This window comes from Eleutherodactylus coqui, chromosome 5 (genome assembly GCF_035609145.1).
Source record: "Eleutherodactylus coqui strain aEleCoq1 chromosome 5, aEleCoq1.hap1, whole genome shotgun sequence".
NCBI lineage: Eukaryota > Metazoa > Chordata > Amphibia > Anura > Eleutherodactylidae > Eleutherodactylus > Eleutherodactylus coqui.
Genome location: NC_089841.1, coordinates 264055963 through 264068999, shown reverse-complemented (window position 1 = coordinate 264068999; position 13037 = coordinate 264055963). Strand labels below are relative to the sequence as shown.

Genomic DNA, 13037 nt, shown 5'->3' with positions numbered 1-13037 from the left:
GTACAGAAAGCTTACCGGAGCGCTTACCTTAATCCCCGCGCTCCGGTGACTTCTATACTTACCTGTGAAGATGGCCGCCGGAATCCTCTTCCTCCGTGGACCGCAGCTCTTCTGTGCGGTCCATTGCCGATTCCAGCCTCCTGATTGGCTGGAATCGGCACGTGACGGGGCGGAGCTACACGGAGCCTGCATTCTGCACGAGCGGCTCCATTGAAGAGAGCAGAAGACCAGGACTGCGCAAGCGCGGCTAATTTGGCCATCGGAGGGCGAAAATTAGTCGGCACCATGGAGACGAGGACGCCAGCAACGGAGCAGGTAAGTATAAAACTTTTTATAACTTCTGTATGGCTCATAATTAATGCACAATGTATATTACAAAGTGCATTAATATGGCCATACTGAAGTGTATAGACCCACTTGCTGCCGCGGGACAACCCCTTTAAGAAACGAAACTGATTTTGCGTTCACTTTTCTGTATAGCAAGAACAAGTTAACCATTTAAATGCTAGCTATTCACTAAGAAGGAAAATATACCAATCTCTCTCTCTCTCTCTCTCTCTCTCTCTCTCTCTCTCTCTCTATATATATATATATATATATAGACACACACATTTGGATAGGCTCATGTGAGAAACATATGAAAAGATAATATATACAATAGAATACATATATTATTACTATAATAAGGGTGTACCTAATAACTGAAACAGTTGAGATCCGTTATTTTAGCAGGCAGCTCACATACACAGGGTCTCCTTCACACTTTGTAGATTGCAAACTCTCAATATTGCAGTATATAGTGCAAATTATACAATTTGATACTGTTTTTTAAGTCACCCTTCACTGGCCATTAGGGATTTTAGGAGTCTGAAGGTCGTCATGGTAATTACATTTCTTCTCCGTGCTGATTTCCAATCTGAACCAGGATAACTACTGCAATTATTGCAATATCCCAAACTGCGGCTTTGACCTTTGTATAATACACAGAGGGTAACGTTCCCACAAATATTCCTCACCCATCAGTTTACTTAACTCAGTGTTATGATAATTTTGTTCAGTGCAACTCACTGCCTTTACTACCTGAAAGGGGTTTTCCAAGTTATTACTTTTTTAGATTTTTTTGTCTCCCATTGCTCAAAACTATACAAAAGCAATATACTCAACACAACAACCGGTGGTCCGACACCCCAGCATCTGATGGGAGACGTCAATCATCCAATGAATCTACTGTAGAAGTCACTGATGACGTCCTAGCCTTCCTATTGGCTGCAGCGGTCATGTGGGTAAACAACCATGTCACCTATGCAGCCTAAGCAAATATTAGACACATAAGGCTTTCATGTGATGTAACATTCGTTACCATAGAAACAAAAGAACACAAAGCCAAAGATTTATCAGCAGCCCCTCGTATAAGCAAGGTGGCGGTGGTTGTCAGCTTATACACTTTCAGGTGGAATAACTAAGAAGAAATCACTGGCCACGCCCAGACCACACCCCTTTTGCCCTGGCCAGTAGTTTTTGGTGATAAAGGTAGCCCCCATGGGTAGACCAGAAATTAGAGACTAAGGGCTCATGTCCACGGGCAAAAGAAGAATTAAAATCCGCAGCGGATTTTGACTCTTCTCCTGCCCGCGGATCCGCACCCCCATAGGGATGCATTGACCACCAGCGGGTAGATAAATACCCGCGGATGGTCAATAAAAGGGATTTTAAAAAAAATGGAGCATGAAAAAATCTGGACCATGCTCCATTTTCGTGTGGGTCTCCCGCGGGGACGGCTCCTGCGGGCTTCTATTGAAGCCTATGGAAGCCGTCCGGATCCGCGGGAGACCTAAAATAGGAATTTAAAAGAATTTACCCATCCGGAGCGGACCGGGAAGGTCTTCTCTTCCTCACGGCCGCATCTTTCTTGCTTCGGCTCGGCGGATGTGTCCTGCGCATGTGCGCGGCACGTCGGCGACGTGCCGCCGGCATGATGAGTTCATCCACCGGCCGAAAAAGAAGATCCGGCCGTGAGGAAGAGAAGGCTTTCCCCGCCCGCTCCGGATGGGTAAATTCTTTTAAATTCTTATTTTCAGCGCTCATGTCCGCGGGGCAGGAGGGACCCGCTGCAGATTCTACATGTAGAATCCGTAGCGGGCCTGATTTTCCCCGTGGACATGAGGCCTCATGCTCACGGCCGAGTTGGATTCCGACTGCGGAATCAGACCGGGTGACGCCCAGAGACCCTATACTCACCTGTCCGGATGCGCCACGAGTATCTTGCCCAGCGAGCCAGCGCCCCTGTGCAGTACAGGGCATGATGCGCCGGCGCTGGGCTATGACACGGATTACTGCGATACTTCCGCGGTGCCCATTGTGTGGAATATCGCGGGACGGACGGCTTCCATTGACTCCGTCTCTGCGATTTTTCCGCACAAAATAGAGCATGCTGCGGTTTTTTGCTCGTGGGCGGGGGAGAATCTTGCAACACAACATGGCTATGGACGGTCATTGCTGCGGAATTCACGGCGGGCGTCTGGACCTGAATTACGCAGCGACAATCCGTCTGTGGGCATTAGCCCTAAATGCGAGAAGAATGCATGCCGACATGGATGTGTGGGTCAGGCAGGTCCAATGTGTGGCACTAACGCATTACCATCGTGGGGCGCTGTTTATGGGCAGCACCGCGACAGGAGCACACCTGCATCAATAACCTCGCATCTATGGTCAAATAAATCTACTGTTCTCTCCACAGCGGCTCTAGAATGATGTGAGCTGCAGTCTGATTGGTTGCTATGGAGAGCGCTGACACCTTTTGTCTGTACAAGCTCCTCCCACAGGCCGACCTCCCAGCCCCGCCCCCTCCTGCTGACCAGCCAGCCCCTGCTATACGCTGTCTACCTCCGTGCGTCCTTCCGATGGAATGTGCGGAGTGACGTCACGCTACGTGCGCTGACGGCGGCGGATTTCCCGTCGTACTTTGTGTCAATTTGGAAGGCAGGCTCCGGTGTATTCCCGGTAACAGCAGCGGAAATGACAGCGCCCCCACTAGTAAAGATGGCGGGGAGGAAGTAACTGCCGAGAGGGGAGGTAATGACGGGGCTTCACCGGAGGAGAGAGAGGCAGGTTAGAGATGGAGGACAGTCACAAAGCGGCGGAGGCTACAATGATGGAGCCCTGGCAAAGGCGGCGGCAGTGACTGAGGCTGCTAACGGCGGGGGATGTGGAGCGGACAGCCTGGAGGAGATGTGGCTGTGTACATACAGTGCTGGGGGAGGGGACACATATTGGGCTGGGGGAGATGGGATGTATGTACAATACCGGGGGAGGGGATATATGTACTAGGTGGGGGGAAGGGGATGTATATACTGTACCTGGGGAGGGCATATATAGTGTACTGCGGTATAGATTGTTCAGTACAGGGGAGGGGATATGTACTGTACTGGGGATATATAATATATACATACTGTATGAGGCTGGGATATATACTATTTATTGTACTGGGGAAAGGCATATATACTGTATCAGGGAGGGGTGCGATATATATACTGTACTGGGGGATATGTACTGTACTGGGGAATATATAATATATACATACTGTATGAGGCTGGGATATATACTATGTATTGTACTGGGGAAAGGCATATATACTGTATCAGGGAGGGATGGGATATATATTGTATTGGGGAATATATAATATATACATACTGTATGAGGCTGGGATATATAATATGTATTGTAATGGGGAAAGGCATATATACTGTATCAGGGAGGGATGGGATATATACTGTACTGGGGGATGGGATGTACACTACTAGCGGGGGATATATACTGTATCAGGGAGGGGTGGGATATATATTGTATTGGGGAATGTATAATATATACATACTGCATGAGGCTGGGATATATACTATGTATTGTGCTGGGGAAAGGCATATATACTGTATCAGGGAGGGGTGGGATATATACTGTACTGGGGGATGGGATGTATGTACACTACTAGCGGGGGATATATACTGTACTGGGGGATGGGCTATCTACAGTACTGGGGGATATGGACTGGATGATGGAGTATGTAATGTATAGTACTTGGGGGGAGATATATACTGTTCTGTATGGGATACATACTGTATAGTGTTGTAGATGGGATATACGGTTTACTCGAAGGTGCGACAAATACTGTATTGAGTCCTGGGATATCTACAGTACAGGGGGGGGATAAGCACTGTATAGTGTCAGGAATGAGATATATACTGTACTGTAAGATGGCGAGTGTATACTCTGATAAGGTATATAATCTTCAATACTGGGGTATGCGGTATGTACTGTATGGGAAGGATATGTATACTGCATGGGGATGGGGTACATACTATATAGTGTTGTGGATGATATATACTGTACTGGGGGGATATATATTGTACTGTAGCTGTGGGCGAGGCTATATAGTGTAATGGGAGATATAATGTTCAATACTGGGGGTTGTCATGTGTATTGTATGGGGGGGATATATATTCTGTAAAGGGAAGGGATACCTACTGTGTAGTGTCGTGGATGAGATCTATACTGTTTACTTGGTGATTGGACATAAACTGAGGTGGGGTCTTGGGATATCAAGGGGCATATATACTGTACTGAATGATGGAGTATATAACGTACAATACTGTGGGGACATATATACTGTTCTATATGGGATACATACTGTATAGCATTGTAGATGAGATATCCGTTTACCCAGTGGTGCGACAAATGCTATACTAGGTCATGGGATATATAGCGTGTACTCAGTGATGGGATATCTACAGTATTGGGGGGAGGGAGGGGGGGCATGTACTGTATCGGGGGGGGGGGGGGGATACGTTTTGTATAGTGTCAGGGATGATATATATTACTGGATGGCATACATACTGCATAGTGTTGGAGATGAGATATCCCTTTACCCAGTGGTGCGACAAATGCTATACTAGGTCATGGGATATATAGTGGTTCCACATTTGAAGATAAGTAACTATGGGAGCCAGGAATTGGGGAAAAATTTCCCTTTTCAGAGTACTGAATAAAGTCTAAAGGGGAATTCTTCCCCAGGTCCTGGCTCCCAGAGGTCTTCCCCAGGTCCTGGCTCCCAGAGGTCTTCCCCAGGTCCTGGCTCCCAGAGGTCTTCCCCAGGTCCTGGCTCCCAGAGGTCTTCCCCAGGTCCTGGCTCCCAGAGGTCTTCCCCAGGTCCTGGCTCCCAGAGGTCTTCCCCAGGTCCTGGCTCCCAGAGGTCTTCCCCAGGTCCTGGCTCCCAGAGGTCTTCCCCAGGTCCTGGCTCCCAGAGGTCTTCCCCAGGTCCTGGCTCCCAGAGGTCTTCCCCAGGTCCTGGCTCCCAGAGGTCTTCCCCAGGTCCTGGCTCCCAGAGGTCTTCCCCAGGTCCTGGCTCCCAGAGGTCTTCCCCAGGTCCTGGCTCCCAGAGGTCTTCCCCAGGTCCTGGCTCCCAGAGGTCTTCCCCAGGTCCTGGCTCCCAGAGGTCTTCCCCAGGTCCTGGCTCCCAGAGGTCTTCCCCAGGTCCTGGCTCCCAGAGGTCTTCCCCAGGTCCTGGCTCCCAGAGGTCTTCCCCAGGTCCTGGCTCCCAGAGGTCTTCCCCAGGTCCTGGCTCCCAGAGGTCTTCCCCAGGTCCTGGCTCCCAGAGGTCTTCCCCAGGTCCTGGCTCCCAGAGGTCTTCCCCAGGTCCTGGCTCCCAGAGGTCTTCCCCAGGTCCTGGCTCCCAGAGGTCTTCCCCAGGTCCTGGCTCCCAGAGGTCCTCCCCAGGTCCTGGCTCCCAGAGGTCCTCCCCAGGTCCTGGCTCCCAGAGGTCCTCCCCAGGTCCTGGCTCCCAGAGGTCCTCCCCAGGTCCTGGCTCCCAGAGGTCCTCCCCAGGTCCTGGCTCCCAGAGGTCCTCCCCAGGTCCTGGCTCCCAGAGGTCCTCCCCAGGTCCTGGCTCCCAGAGGTCCTCCCCAGGTCCTGGCTCCCAGAGGTCCTCCCCAGGTCCTGGCTCCCAGAGGTCCTCCCCAGGTCCTGGCTCCCAGAGGTCCTCCCCAGGTCCTGGCTCCCAGAGGTCCTCCCCAGGTCCTGGCTCCCAGAGGTCCTCCCCAGGTCCTGGCTCCCAGAGGTCCTCCCCAGGTCCTGGCTCCCAGAGGTCCTCCCCAGGTCCTGGCTCCCAGAGGTCCTCCCCAGGTCCTGGCTCCCAGAGGTCCTCCCCAGGTCCTGGCTCCCAGAGGTCCTCCCCAGGTCCTGGCTCCCAGAGGTCCTCCCCAGGTCCTGGCTCCCAGAGGTCCTCCCCAGGTCCTGGCCCCCAGAGGTCCTCCCCAGGTCCTGGCCCCCAGAGGCCCTCCCCAGGTCCTGGCCCCCAGAGGCCCTCCCCAGGTCCTGGCCCCCAGAGGCCCTCCCCAGGTCCTGGCCCCCAGAGGCCCTCCCCAGGTCCTGGCCCCCAGAGGCCCTCCCCAGGTCCTGGCCCCCAGAGGCCCTCCCCAGGTGCTGGCCCCCAGAGGCCCTCCCCAGGTGCTGGCCCCCAGAGGCCCTCCCCAGGTGCTGGCCCCCAGAGGCCCTCCCCAGGTGCTGGCCCCCAGAGGCCCTCCCCAGGTGCTGGCCCCCAGAGGCCCTCCCCAGGTGCTGGCCCCCAGAGGCCCTCCCCAGGTGCTGGCCCCCAGAGGCCCTCCCCAGGTGCTGGCCCCCAGAGGCCCTCCCCAGGTGCTGGCCCCCAGAGGCCCTCCCCAGGTGCTGGCCCCCAGAGGCCCTCCCCAGGTGCTGGCCCCCAGAGGCCCTCCCCAGGTCCTGGCTCCCAGAGGTCCTTATCTTCAAATGTGGAACCACTGAGGATGAAGTGGATGAGGACAAGAAGTAATCCCTGGCCACTGGTGGCTGCTGTAAAAGAAGACGGCGAGTACTCAAACTACAGGTGGGATTCTTCTCCTTTATTTCTGCTACATGGGATATATACCGTGTACTGGCTCTGGGGTGGGATATATACTGTACCGGGGAGGGATGGGTTAAGTACTCTATAGTGTCAGGGATGAGATGTATACTGTACTGAATCAGGGAATATATACCTGTACTGGCAGGTGGCATATGAACTGTATGTTGTATTTGGGGATGGGTTATATGCTTTATCAAGGAGATGGGGCCGCATACTGTGTATAGGGGGATGGGTTGTATGCTGTATCGGGGGGTTGGGACCATATACTGTGTATCGGGGGGTTGGGTTATATGCTGTATCGGGGAAATGGGACCGTATACTGTGTATTGGGATGGGTTGCATGCTGTATCCGGGGGGAAGGGACTGTATACTGTGTATAGGGGGGGATGGGTTAATGCTGTATCAGGGGATGGACAGTATACTGTGTATTGGGGGGGGGGGGGTTTATATGCTGTATTGGGGGGGATGGGACCATATACTGTATATCAGGGGATGGGACTGCATACTGTGTATTGGGGGTGGCTTATATACTGTATCGGGGGGGGGGGGATAAGACCGTATACTGTGTATGGGGGGGATAGGTTATATGCTGTATCGGGGGGGGTGGGACTGTATATTGTGTATTGGGGGTGGGTTATATGCTGTATCCGGGGGAATGGGACAGTATGGGGGGGGGATGGGTTAATGCTGTATCAGGGGATGGGACCGTATACTGTGTATGGGGGGATAGGTTATATGCTGTATTGGAGGGGGGGGGGGGGGATGGGACTGTATATTGTGTATTGGGGGTGGGTTATATGCTGTATCCGGGGGAATGGGACAGTATATGGGGGGATGGGTTAATGCTGTATCAGGGGATGGGACCGTATACTGTGTATCGTGGGGGATGGGTTATATAATGTACTGGCGGATTTAGTCATAGAGGCGTCTGGTGGCCAACAAGCTCTACACAAGCGGAAGAAGAGGTCTCTACACACAAGGATCCTCCGAGAGCCTCTTATAGGCCAAGGGGGAACCACTTTTAGGGCCTCCGGTGACAAGACCGTTCATCTAATCACCACAACTCCCAGCATGTACAGATCTGCTTAAGGGTCGGTTTCCCACAGCTAAGAAAATCGTGTGAGATGTGTTCGTTGCGAGACGCCCCAATGTGACCCCGTTCTTTTGGATGGAGCCGCATACAGGAGCAGTTACATTGTTTCCCATATCGCAGTGCAGGGAAAGTTTGTGGCGTGTTCTCCCTTTTGGCGTTTCCTCGGAACACATCGCCCGTTGTTTTCAATGAGGCTGAAAAACTCCTTGCACGGCGTGCTAGGTTCACACGAGTGTGACGCGAGGCTCCCTGAGGCCGGCTACACACGACCATGATCGTAACCCGCGCAGGCGAACCCTGGTATTCCGTACACATTGAGAACAATAGAACATTTGCATTTCTGCTCACATGAGGGCGCAGTGATTGCGATTTCCGCAAATTCGCAGGATGTTCTATTTTTGTGTGGAATCCATCCGACCCGCGGCCCATTGGCATTGCGGTAGGAAGATTTAAAAAAAAAAAAAAAATCTGTACTGCGCATGCCCAACAGTGAGCGACCGCTATCATCCACAATACCGAAAAGGAGGTACGCAGGGTCGCTCTCTCTCTCTAACTCCCCCCCCCCCCCCCCCCCCCCACTCCCCTCTGCAACCCCCCGCTCACCCACGGCGCCCCCCGAATCTTTTTACCCAAGTAGAGAAGTACTCAAAAATCTCGGCGCTCGGGTGAAAAAGGGGGCGTGGCCGAGTACATTCGCTCATCTCTACTGTTAACCCTTTAAGCAAAACAAATCTGTACGCCCCCCTTGTAATACTCAGTATAGGTTTGCTGGTTCTTGGCCTGCCACTGGCTAACGCAACCCTGGAAAGATGGACCCCCCCTATAGCAGGCAACGCCGTCACAAAGACTACTTTCATTTTTTAAGCTACATTTGGCAACCAGACAATTAGGAAACCTTTCACAGACTTGATGGTGCCTCACATAGACCTGCTACTAGAAGTGTGGGATGGAGCGCTAGAGCTGCTGCAGGTAACCCCAAACATAACCAGCAGGGGGCGACGCTGCAGAATACTGCACTGCAGTACCTCCTGAAATACTGTAGCTGCAGGTCAGCAAATAGGCGTATTTTCCGTCTTTAACATTCATGATCTATCAGCAGGATACAACATATGTCTTGTAGATGCAGGTGCGGCTCTGGGCATGTAACTAGATCTAGAGCGAGGGTCCTTGGAAAGACCCCCTATCTTACCTGATCTCTTCCAGCCGCCCACCTCCATTCACTGTGAACAGGCAGTCGTTCAGAGATGAGTGACAACTGCCTGTTCACACTTAACGAGGTCTTGATCACTAGTCATCTAATGACCTGAAGCAAAGCGACGAGCGGCCACTGAGTGATTTCTCACTTCCAGGTCGTCCGTTTACACTGAGAATTGCCTTTTGCGTGATCTTTTTTTGGCCGCCCGTTGCCCGGTGTAACGCGCCCCCTACTCTTCATCAGTCATTTGCTGTGAAGACTGCTTGAAAAATAATGCTTTTGACTTTCCCGTGATTTTGACCTAAACCTACAGCGGCGGGCCAGAAGCCTGTGGCTGACATAAGACCGCAGCCATGCGTTTGCTGGACATGAATTGGAATATATCTCTTAGGCCGGGCTCACACCAGTGGATTTCGGGGTCTGCGCCTGCATTAAAAGCTATGAACCATTGCCAGTTCGCTCACATGTGTGGATAGGAATTACGGATTGTGCGAGTGGAAGAAAAATGGCAGTGTGCTCTATTTTAGCACGGATTCATTGAAGTCAATGGACGCGAGTTTTCTGTCACCCATATGCAATTAATATTGTGTATGAGCAATGATGCCATTGGATAACTGTGATTGGTTGACCCAGCGCCGGCTTTCATTGGAGTTAGGCAATCAGAGCATTAGCTTTCTGGAGGCGGGGCATTCAAGCCCCACTTCCAGAAAGCAATGCTCTGTCGGCGTGGAGGAGGAAGTGACAGCCTGCAGCAGCGCCGCAGACCATCGGGAGGACGACCCGCCGCGGGAGGTGAGTATAGACTTTCCCCCCCTACCCCCCGAGTCTTAGCGCCTCCCTTGCTGCTTTCATACGGTCGCCGCATATGACGGGGATGCGGCCATTTTTGAGCAACCCCCTCCGTATATGGCAACCATATGGCGGCCAGTAACCCCGGTCTTTTCAAAACTACCCACAGAGATGTTTCAGACAGAGAGGCCATTAGATGTTCGGAGAACCCGATGGCCAGTGGCGAATGTATCTTGCTTGTCCAGCCAGATAATACCGCTTGAAATCTGGCAGCGCCATTCCTGCTCCATCTTTGGGGCGCTGTAATGTTTCCATACGGAGTTTAGTCCTAGCCTTCCCTAAATAAAGGACAGACAAGGTGCATTTTTAATGGCATCATTCTTGGGTACCTGTAATGTATAACTTTTATTAGTTTTCTTCAGGGGGATTAGTTGGGGGGGGGGGGAGATATTGTCATTTGGATTCCATTTTTAGGGCTCATGTCCACGGGCAAAAGAAGAATTAAAATCCGCAGCAGATTTTAACTCTTCTCCTGCCCGCGGATCCGCACCCCATAGGGATGCATTGACCACCCGCGGGGTAGATAAATACCCGCGGATCGGCAATAAAAGGGATTTTTTTAAAAATGGAGCATGAAAAAATCTGGACCATGCTCTATTTTCGTGCGGGTCTCCCGCGGGGACGGCTCCCGCGGGCTTCTATTGAAGCCTATGGAAGCCGTCCGGATCCGCGGGAGACCTAAAATAGGAATTTAAAAGAATTTACCCATCCGGAGCGGGCCGGGAAGGTCTTCTCTTCCTCACGGCTGGATCTTTCTTGCTTCGGCTCGGCGGATGTGCCCGGCGCATGCGCGCGGCACGTCGGCGACGTGCCGAGTTCATCCGCCGGCCGAAAAAGAAGATCCGGCCGTGAGGAAGAGAAGGCTTTCCCCGCCCGCTACGGATAGGTAAATTCTTTTAGATTCCTATTTTCAGCGCTCATGTCCGCGGGGCAGGAGGGACCCGCTGCAGATTCTCCATGTAGAATCCGTAGCGGGCCTGATTTTCCCCGTAGACATGAGGCCTTATAGAGTTCAGTGTGCAGATAAACATTATGCTAAAATTGTTCGGGGTCCGCACTATCCTGACGGCAGCAGGTTCAGGCCTTCTGCCCAACATGGAACATTGTGATTTGCTTTTTACTCCTATTTTTTTGTCAGAGGCAGGATTGACAAAATCTGCAATTCTGCCATGTTTTTTTTTTTATTCTTAATGGTGTTCCGCATGCAGTATAAATAACATGTTACATTTAAATTTGTAGACCAGCAGGATTACACCAATACCGCATGCATATAGGTTGTGTTTTTTGGCAACTTTTTCATGCTTTTAGAAAAAAATTTTGTTTTTCGCTGCATTCAAAATCCCCTTAACCTTTTCCTTTTTGTCAGTGGTACTGTGAAAGGGTTTTTTTTTTTTTTCATGTGCACTGTGCGAGTTAAATAATGTACTAACTTTTTCCTCCGGGTCATTACAAACGCAGCTGTACCACATGTATGATTTGTTTGTTTTTTACATAGTAAAGGGAGAAAGGTGGGTTTTGGCTTTTCTTTTTTTTTTTTTTAATACTTTTTTGACTCTTTATTTTTGCCCCACTGGGGGCCTTTGAATATGACCATATTTTGTCATTCTTCTAATACACTACGATACTGAAAGGGGTTGTCCCGCGAAAGCAAGTGGGGCTATACACTTCTGTATGGCCATATTAATGCACTTTGTAATGTACATTGTGCATTAATTATGAGCCATACAGAAATTATCAGAAGTTATTCACTTACCTGCTCCGTTGCTGGCGTCCTCGTCTCCATGGAGCCGTCTAATTTTCAGCGTCTAATCGCCGGATTAGATGCGCTTGCGCAGTCCGGTCTTCTTCTTTTCTCAATGGGGCCGCTCGTGCCGGAGAGCGGCTCCTTGTAGCTCCGCCCCGTCACGTGCCGATTCCAGCCAATCAGGAGGCTGGAATCGGCAATGGACCGCACAGAAGCCCTGCGGTCCACCGAGGGAGAAGATCCCGGCGGCCATCTTCAGCAGGTAAGTAAGAAGTCACCGGAGCGCGGGGATTCAGGTAAGCGCTGTGCGGATTTTTTTTTAGGTCCCTGCATCGGGTTTGTCTCGCGCCGAACGGGGGGGCTGTTGAAAAAAAAAAACCCCGTTTCGGCGCGGGACAACCCCTTGAAGTCTAGTAGTGCATTAGAAGGCCTATGCTGCTTAAGGCCCATTTAGACACAACGATAATGGCTCAAAAGATGTCGCCCAAGCAACTTTTGAGCCATCATCGTTGTGTCATTTACAGCGCAAGGTGATGATACAGCGGAGGATGCAGAAGAGACAAGCGGGGTGTCCCCGCTTGCCTTCTGCATCTGTCTGTTTTCTGTTCTACAGCCGAGCGCTCCGTGCCAGGTATGGAGAACAGAGCTGGGCCGCTCTGTTCTTCATACCCAGCCTGTGTTCAGGGAGCAGCAATATCAGCTATATCCCGCTGTGAATTGCTGATAAGGCCGATTGTTGTCTTTCAGCACACTGAAAGACAGCGATGAGCGACATAGTATGTAAGGCGAAATGAAGACCATGTCCATCTAGTCCAGCCTATTTAGCCTCCTTGTTGATGCAGAGGAAGAGGCAAAAGGCAATTAGCCCTATTGGGGGGGGAAAATTCCTTCCCGACTCCCTAATGGCGGTCCGTCTAATTCCTGGATCAACATCTAATCGTTCCTAACTGTCTGTATACCCGGATCAACATCCCGCTGGTCACCTAAAATCTATATCCTGTAATATCCTTCCGCTCTAGAAAGACATCTAGTCTCACAGTCTGAGTTTCACAGTCTCACTGCTCTTACTGTAAAGAACCCTTTTCTGTGTAAACGGACTGGAGAACAAAACTACACGATGTCAGTGCAGTTACACACAACGATTATCATTTTAAGCGATAATCGTTGTCTAAACGGGCCTTTAGCCTCATAGGTCACCATAGATGGCAGACGCGGAGGCTATATTCCAGGTGCCATAGTAATCCGC

General features: G+C 51.3%; 1 protein-coding gene across 3 annotated transcripts in view; it reads left to right on the top strand.

Moving 5' to 3' along the window:
• The first annotated feature begins 2905 nt into the window (after positions 1 to 2905).
• SIN3B (SIN3 transcription regulator family member B) overlaps positions 2906 to 13037 on the top strand; it is a 75068-nt gene continuing 64936 nt past the window's right edge. For 2 of the 3 annotated variants that reach the window (XM_066604616.1, XM_066604615.1), the window contains exon 1: positions 2906 to 3072. The gene's annotated coding sequence lies outside the window, so the exon portion shown is untranslated. The remainder of the gene's footprint in view (positions 3073 to 13037) is intronic. The other variant, XM_066604617.1, reaches the window with a different exon arrangement.